Consider the following 9,434-nt stretch of genomic DNA (forward strand, 5'->3'; position numbering starts at 1 on the left):
GGTGGTCGATCAACGACCGCCACAACGTGATCTCCATGTGTAGCGCAATCCGTCATTCATCGCGGCCGCGACGACAAGCAGGGGTGGCTTTTGCTCCTCGTCATCTGAGGAGATCGGGTCCACCTTGACGGTGGATAGAGCTATGGACGATGACGGCCCTGGAGACCGTGGGTGGCAGAGCCAGCTGGATCGAGAGACACATTGCGGCGATGGGTGGTGGAAGTGTGGTAGTGTGCAGTGGCTTTGGGGAAGGAGGAGCGGGGAGGATAGGATTTGCGTCGGAGGCATGCTGGCTTTAATAGCCGATCTCCCCTCGATTTGGGGCTAGTTTGTGGGACTTCGTACATCCGAACCGGCTCAGATGAATTTGGTGAGCCACGTTGGATAGGTAAAAGTGTCTTCTCTGGAGATTTACGGGCGTTTAGGTGGTCTATGTTGGAGATTCCCTAAGGGCACTCCAACGCGGATGTCGAAACTTTCCCTATACGTTAGGACTGGACGATTCGTCCGAAGAACACTTTTAGCCCTTCCACATGGCCTCCTATTTTGGTCTGATCGATTCGAACGTACGAAATCCCTTAATTTGGTCCCAAATCACATGAGCTCTAGCAAACTCTGGATTCCCCCCACGCCGGTCTTTAACAGTTGGACCCACACAAAACTTGGCCATGAGCTTGCCTTTTTTCACACTTTGTCCCTCTACCTCCACTCTCGGAGCCCGTTACCGTTGCCGCAACCCTTCGAACACCCTTCAGGCCTTGTCGGGCCTCTGCCACTCCACCCAGCTCCTCTCTGACAAGGCCAATGTTGTTGTCGCACCCCTCTCCCCGATCCACCGTCGTCTAGGTACCATTCACCCTTGCCGAAGCCGTCCATGGAGGGTACCAACCAGGACAAGTGTTCGGTCAAATGACACAACGCATTTTCTATATTTTTTCGTTTACTTTGATGGAAACACTTTGACTTCGGAAAAGGAGTAATTCTACATCGAGAGCATTTGGAGTGGTCCAAGGTTGTTTTGAAGTTGTACGCCGACATGCTAAGCAATAAGATAGAGATGTTGTGAGAGTGATGACAATTTATGTGATTATGCACAATAAGATTGTTGAGGATGAGAATGGGGCAGTTTGCCAAGTTCTAGAATTTGTACTGATTGGTGATCATGTCTAGCTTCCAGAGCACAATGATGCGGCGTTTGAGCAATTTCTCTAGATGCATCATCAAATTCGCAATCGAGAGACTCATACATAGCTTAGCTTCAGAATAGCATTTATGAGCGGTTCATGTTGACAATTAGAGTATGTATCCTAATAAATTAGAACTGTTTTATTTCAAAATATTATGTTCACAATTGTAATATTTATATTTAAATTATTGTTGCATTGTAGCATTTATCTTTGAAGTACCGGTGCATTGTGGTATTTCCATCGGTTATTTTTAATGTTTAGAGTATAAATACGAAGGGAGCGGATGTTTGAGAGAACCAGATATTCATGGACATGTTCGGACCGATCGAATGGTTGGGTTCCCTTAATCGTGACCGTGAGATCCTAAAGGCATCTCCAACGTCGTGCCGCAAATCGAAATCTTTATCCATCCACGGAGATGAATACGAGAGCTGACCATCCAACCCTATACCACAAATATCCACCTCTTTTAACTTACAAAAAATAGCACAATAGTCTTCTGTGGTTCCGCCAAATAACAACAACCTTCCTCCGACGCAACAACCTTCTCCCAAACAGCAGCGGTCACATAAGCAACAACCAAATAGCCTTCCGCCAACCATGTTGCACTTGGAGAGAGAAAAATGAAACTGTAGAATTGTATTGAATAATTGTGATGCAATATTGTGCTAGTACAAGAGGTATATATAAGAGCCAAGCCGCACCTGACCTAGTCCTATTACAAACCGTGTAGGAGTCCTAATCCTATTACAAGTTATATTCTAACATCCACCCGCAGTGTTAATGGTAGGCTTGGCGACGTTGAGACTGAAACGAATGTCTTGAAACGGAGTAGTCGCCAGGTCTTTAGTAAAGATATCAGCAAACTAAGCAGAAGTAGACACGTCAAGAACGCGAACTTGACCGAGAGCCACCTTCTCTCAAACAAAATGAATGTCGATCTGAATATGCTTGGTGCGACGGTGTTGAACCGGATTCGCTGACATGTAGACACCTGAAATATTATTACAGTAAACAATGGTAGCTTGCTCAATAGGACGGTGCAGCTCCGACAGCAACTGGCACAACCAAACCGTTTCAGCAACCGCATGAGCCACAACGCGGTACTCAGCTTTAGCAGACGAGCGGGAGACCGTAACCTGCCTTTTTGAAGACCAAGAAACCAAATTGTTACCAAGAAAAACACAAAATCCGGTTGTGGACCTACGAGTATCTGGACAACCAGCCCAGTCTGCATCAGAGTAAGCTGTCAAGGAGGTGGGAGAGGAGTTGTTGATATGAAGACCTAAGTCTAGTGTGCCTTTGAGATACCGAAGAATACGTTTGACATGATTGTAGTGGGGAATACGAGGATCATACATGTATAAACAAGCTTGTTGGACAGCAAAAGAAATTTCAGGACGAGTGAGAGTGAGATACTGAAGTGCACCGGTAAGACTATGATAAAGAGAAGGATCAGAGAAACGATCACCGTCGGTAGAGAGTTTGGAACCTGTATCAATAGGGGTACGAGAAGTTTGACAATCAAGCATACCAGCACGAGAAAGAAGATCCAGAGTGTACTGACGTTGAGATAAGAAAAGACTAGAGGAGTCACGGATAACAACAATACCTAAGAAGTGGTGAAGACCTAAATCTGTCATAGAAAATTCGTAGCGAAGAAGAGAGATAATATGATCTAAAAATTGTTGTGAGGAAGCTGTGAGGATAATATCATCAACATATAAAAGAAGGTAAGCAGTGTTGTTGTTGTGATGAAAGGTGAAGAGTGAAGTGTCCGAACTGGAAGGGGTAAAACTGATGGTTTGAGCATAAGTAGAAAAGCGTTGGAACTAGGCACGTGGTGCTTGTTTAAGACCATAAAGAGAGTTTTGAAGAGGACAAACATGATTAGGATAGGAGGAATGTTTGAAGCCAAGAGGTTGTTGACAATAGACTATTTCTTGAAGAGAGCCATGAAGAAAAGCATTTTTGACATCTAGTTGATGAATTGGCCAGGAAGAAGAGACGGTGATGCTAAGGACATCGCGAATAGTGTTGGGCTTGACAACTGGAGAGAAAGTCTCATCATAATCGATGCCGTGTTGCTGAGAGTAACCACGGCATACCCATCGAGCCTTATAACGTGCAAGACTCCCATCAGAATTAAATTTATGGCCAAAAACCCATTTGCCCGAAACGATATTTGTATTGGAAGGACGAGGAACTAACTGCCACGTGTTATTCTGCAGAAGGGCGTCATATTCATCTTTCATAGCTGCGGCCCAATTAGGATCTAGGAGAGTTGATTTGTAAGATTTGGGTAGAGAGGAAGGAGATAGAGATGCATGAAGATTGAGACGATCTTTTGTAGGTAAACAAAACCCGGACTTGGCACGTGTGCGCATGGTATGATTGTTAGTCAGAGTTGGAACGGGAATAACATGGGCAGGAGGGGTGGGGGAAGATGTGGTGGGCGCGTCCGGCGCAGCGGACACGGGAGATGGCGGTGAAGACTGCGGCGGCGGGAGGTCTGCCGCGACAGAGTGTAATGGGTTTTCCTCTACCGGAATAGAGGTGATGATAGAAGTGGTCGCGGTAGGATCCTCTACCGCGGCAAAGGATTCGGCTGGTTTCGCTGGATAGGTCGGCGGGTGAAAGAAGGGAAGATGATTGCGACAAGAGGGACTAGTGGACGGCGTGGTTGAGTTGGGATCTAATTGTTGATGCTCAGAAAAGGAAAAAAATGTTTTCAGCAAATGTTACATGATGAGACACATGAACACGACCACTAACAAGATCTAGACAACGATAACCCTTGTGCTCATCAGAAAACCCTAGATGGACACACGGGATAGAGCACGGAGAAAGTTTGTTAGGAGAAGTGGAGTAGGTGTTTGGGAAACAAAGACAACCGAAGACGCGAACATCGGAGTAATTTGGATGAGAGATAAATAAAGAGAAGTAAGGAGTAGTTTGTGGGTTAACTTTAGAAGGACGAATATTGAGTAAATATGTGGCCATGTGGAGGTCCTCAGCCCAGAACATCGGAGGCAGAGAAGAGTGAACATGTAGAGTGCGAATAATGTCATTAAGAGTACGAAGAGAGCGCTCGGCTTTGCCGTTTTGTGGGGAGGTATAAGGACAGGAGAAACACAAGAGAATTCCATATTGTAGGAAGAAATTTCGATTTTTAAAGTTGTCAAATTCACGCCCATTATCACATTGTATGAATCTTATAGGGAGGAAAAAGTGGACCGAGACATAGCGCTGAAAGTTAAGGAATATATTATGAACGTCGGATTTGTTGCGTAAAGGAAAAGTCCAAACATCATGAGTAAAATCATCAACAATCACGAGATAATACTTAAAACCAGATACACTTTCTATTGGTGATGTCCAGAGATCACAATGAAGTAATTCAAAAGTAGAAGTACTAGAGGATTGAGAGGAACTAAAGGGAAGGCGAACATGTTTGCCCAATTGACATGACTGACACATAGTATTATGAGAGTCTCTATGATGAGGTATTGAAAATTCACTAAGAAGTGTGGATAACACATTTTTATTGGGATGGCCGAGATGTTGGTGCCACAGATCAACAGAGGCCGCCATAGATGTTGGAGGAGCAGCGGCCCGAACACCATGGAGAGAATATAAATCACCAGAGCTATTGAATCGAGCGATCTCGGCTTTGGTCTGGTAGTCTTTCACAGACAAACCAAAAGGGGTCAAACTCAACAGAAACAAGATTATCAGTGGTGATTTGGCGAACATAAATCAGATTTTTAATAAGGGCAGGAGCTACAAGAACATCACGAAGAAGCAAGGGCTTAGTTGGGGATTGAATTTGAGCCTGACCGACACAGTAAATAGGAATAGAAGATCCATCACCGAGAGTAATAGAGGTAAAAGACGAAGGTGTGCAAGAAGAAAGCAAATAACTCGATGCAGACATATGACGAGAAGCACCAGAATAAAAAATCCAATCCGTACTTGAGTTCCCTTGTTCAGCAAAGTTGTTCATGGCTTGTAGAAAAGCAGCTTGGTTCCAGCTCGGAGTTGAAGTAGAGGCCGGTGTAGTCATGGGCGCTTGCGGGTGTGGTGGCATCGGCAGTAGGGCCGGCATCAGCGTAAAGAGAGAGACACCATCATTGTACTGTTGCATGTAGGGGGACAATGGAGCGCCATATGATGCATAAGGACTCGTGTTGTAGATCGGTCGCGCATAGGAGGGAGTAGCGTGGTACGCGGCAGTCGGTTGTCGGGGCGCAAGGATGGGCGTGCCGGTGTGAGGGCGAGCACTGGGCTGCCAGCCACAGGTATAGGTAGGCGGGGCATCATATGGCGTAGGGGCGGACCAGGGCATAGGCCATGCCTGGACTAGCCCTGTCCATGGATCAGGAGATGGGCGCCATCCGGGCGCCGGCGGTGGTGTTGGTGGAGATAGAGCTAGAGTAGATGATGTAGGGTGGAACCCTAGGTGGCCGATCTTTCACGATTGGAGTGGGATCCCTCGAAGAACATGAAGAACACAGGGAAGAACGGAGAGAAATCACAAGGGGAAACACTCAAGAACAAGTCCAATCACACATCCACTAGACAATCAAACAACCAAGATCCACAAGGTACATGAACAACAAAGGGAAAGATACAAGGTAAGGTTCATCTCCAAGAGGAGGTCTTGATGATAGCCCACATGTATCCCCTTGCGCACAATGACCCGGAGTGCAACGAGCGATGGGCCCAGACCCCGGAGTGCTTAGGATGTAGACCGACGGGGACCTCTCTGCTGAGCCTAGGTAGGGCTGCGACATGTTGATCTTCCGAGGTCAGGCATTGACCCCAGAAAGGTGTGTCCGGCGAGAGTGATCGAGCGTGTTGGAAAATGTGGTGCACCCCTGTAGGGAAGATACATATGCGAATACTGTGTCCACGGTAATGGACGTTCAGACTTATATCTTGATCTAATACAACTAGAAATGGATACTTAAGATATGTGGCTCTGGGATTGCTTTCTCGCAGGGAGTCGAGGGAGGATCTCTGGGCATTAATGTTACAACATGTTTGTTAATTAAACTGCTATTATTTACTCTTCTACATGCTGCAAGACGCTTGGAGATGCTTGAAGATGCTAGTCTTCGATAGGCTAGGCCTTCCCCTATATTCTGGCATTCTACAGTTCAGTCCATAGATACAGACCTTCCATTTTATACCAATGCATACATAGTATAGATCTGGTGCTTGCGAGTACTTTGGATGAGTACTCACGGTTGCTTTGCTACCATTTTCCCCCTTTCTTCTTCTTTCCGATTGATGCAACCAGATGTCGGAGCCCAGGAGCCAGATGTTGTCGTCGATGCCTACTACTACATGGAGACCGCCGACGACCAGGAGTAGTTAGGAGGTCCCAAGCAGGAGGCCTTGCCTCTTCGATCATCTTGCTTTTGTGCTAGCCTTCTTAAGGCATCCTTGTCTAACTTTATGTCTGTACTTAGATATTGTTGCTTCCGTTGACTCTTGTGTATCGAGCTTGTATTCGAGCCCTCGAGGCCCCAGGCTTGTAATATGAAGCTTGTATTATTTTAATTTGTGTCTAGAGTTGTGTTGTGGTATCTTCCCGTGAGTCCCTGATCTTGGTCGTACACATTTGCGTGTATGATTAGTGTACAGTCGAATCGGGGGCGTCACAAGTTGGTATCAGAGCCGACTGCCTATAGGAACCCCCTTTCCAACTCCTTGGCCGAAGTTGAGTCTAGTCTTTGGAAAAAACTGATTTACTAACATGGCTGTGTGGCTTACGGGCCCACGTCGCCATTGGGTGGTAGTAGGATCTTTTACTCCTCGTCTATACTTTGGGACTCTGATCTCTCTTCTGCTCGGGTTAAATGATTTTGCTAACTCTATCCTAGGTTCTCGTGATCACATCCATCCGGAGGTTTGTAATACGCCTTTCTTGAGTTGAGAGGCAGGATCTGCTTCACATTGTTCACGGGCCGTAGGATCCTTTTATTGAGGGCACCCTATGTCGTCCTCTGCAGATTCCTCGCTCTAGTGGTTTTCTCTGACGTTGGTGTAGCCTTTGCTATGTCCCGTTGTTGTATCCCTCCATCGCGTGCAAGCGTGCCGCCTAGTATGTCTAGGATGATTTCTCTTGCTCAAACCCATACTAACAACGTGTAATTGGCTCTGTATATGTATCTGTTGGGGAACGTAGTAATTTCAAAAAAAATTCCTACGCACACGCAAGATCATGGTGATGGCATAGCAACGAGAGGGGAGAGTGTTGTCCACATACCCTCGTAGATCGTAAGCGGAAGCGTTAGCACAACGCGGTTGATGTAGTCGTACATCTTCACGATCCGACCAATCCAAGCACCGAACGTATGACACCTCCGAGTTCAGCACACATTCAGCTCGAGGACGATCTCCGGCCTCCGATCCAGCAAAGCTCCGGAGATGAGTTCTGTCAGCACGACGGCGTGGTGACGATGATGATGTTCTACTGGCGCAGGGCTTCGCCTAAACTCCGCGACGATATGACCGAGGTGGAATATGGTGGAGGGGGGCACCGCACACGGCTAAGGAACGATCCGTAGATCAACTTGTGTGTCTATGGGGTGCCCCTCGCCCCCGTATATAAAGGAGCCAAGGGGGAGGAGGCGGCCGGCCAAGGAGGGCGCGCCAAGGGGGGAGCCCTACTCCCACCGGGAGTAGGACTCCCTTCTTTCCAAGTTGGAGTAGGAGAAGGGGGGAAGGAGGAGGAAGAGGGGAAGGAAAGGGGGGGTGCCGCCCCCCTTCCCTTGTCCTATTCGGACTAGGAAGGGGAGGGGCGCGCGGCCCCCTCCTGCCTCCTTCCCTCTTCTCCCTCGAGGCCCATGTAGGCCCAATAACCCCCGGGGGGTTCCGGTAACCTCCCGGTACTCCGGTAAAATGCCGATTTCACCTGGAACGATTCCGATGTCCAAATATAGGCTTCCAATATATCGATCTTTATGTCTCGACCATTTCGAGACTCCTCGTCATGTCCGTGATCACATCCGGGACTCCGAACAAACTTCGGTACATCAAAACTTATAAACTCATAATAAAACTGTCATTGTAACGTTAAGCGTGCGGACCCTACGGGTTCGAGAACTATGTAGACATGACCTAGAACTATTCTCGGTCAATAACCAATAGCGGAACCTGGATGCCCATATTGGTTCCTACATATTCTAAGAAGATCTTTATCGGTCAAACCGCATAACAACATACGTTGTTCCCTTTGTCATCGGTATGTTACTTGCCCGAGATTTGATCGTCGGTATCCAATACCTAGTTCAATCTCGTTACCGGCAAGTCTCTTTACTCGTTCTGTAATGCATCATCCCGTAACCAACTCATTGGTCACATTGCTTGCAAGGCTTATAATGATGTGCATTACCGAGAGGGCCCAGAGATACCTCTCCGACGATCGGAGTGACAAAACCTAATCTCGAAATACGCCAACTCAACATGTACCTTCGGAGACACCTGTAGTACTCCTTTATAATCACCCAGTTACGTTGTGACGTTTGGTAGTACCCAAAGTGTTCCTCCGGTAAACGGGAGTTGCATAATTCTCATAGTTACAGGAACATGTATAAGTCATGAAGAAAGCAATAGCAGTATACTAAACGATCAAGTGCTAGGCTAACGGAATGGGTCGTGTCAATCACATCATTCTTCTAATGATGTGATCCCACTAATCAAATGACAACACATGTCTATGGTTAGGAAACATAACCATCTTTGATTAATGAGCTAGTCAAGTAGAGGCATACTAGTGACTATATGTTTGTCTATGTATTCACACATGTATCATGTTTCCGGTTAATACAATTCTAGCATGAATAATAAACATTTATCATGATATGAGGAAATAAATAATAACTTTATTATTGCCTCTAGGGCATATTTCCTTCAGTCTCCCACTTGCACTAGAGTCAATAATCTAGATTACATAGTAATGATTCTAACACCCATGGAGTCTTGGTGTTGATCATGTTTTGCTCGTGAGAGAGGCTTAGTCAACGGGTCTGCAACATTCAGATCCGTATGTATCTTGCAAATCTCTATGTCTCCCACTTGGACTTGGTCCCGAATGGAATTGAAGCGTCTCTTGATGTGCTTGGTCCTCTTGTGAAATCTGGATTCCTTTGCCAAAGCAATTGCACCAGTATTGTCACAGAAGATCTTCATTGGTCCCGATGCACTAGGTATGACACCTAGATCGGAAATGAACTC

Source organism: Triticum aestivum, chromosome 1B, assembly GCF_018294505.1.
Source record: "Triticum aestivum cultivar Chinese Spring chromosome 1B, IWGSC CS RefSeq v2.1, whole genome shotgun sequence".
NCBI lineage: Eukaryota > Viridiplantae > Streptophyta > Magnoliopsida > Poales > Poaceae > Triticum > Triticum aestivum.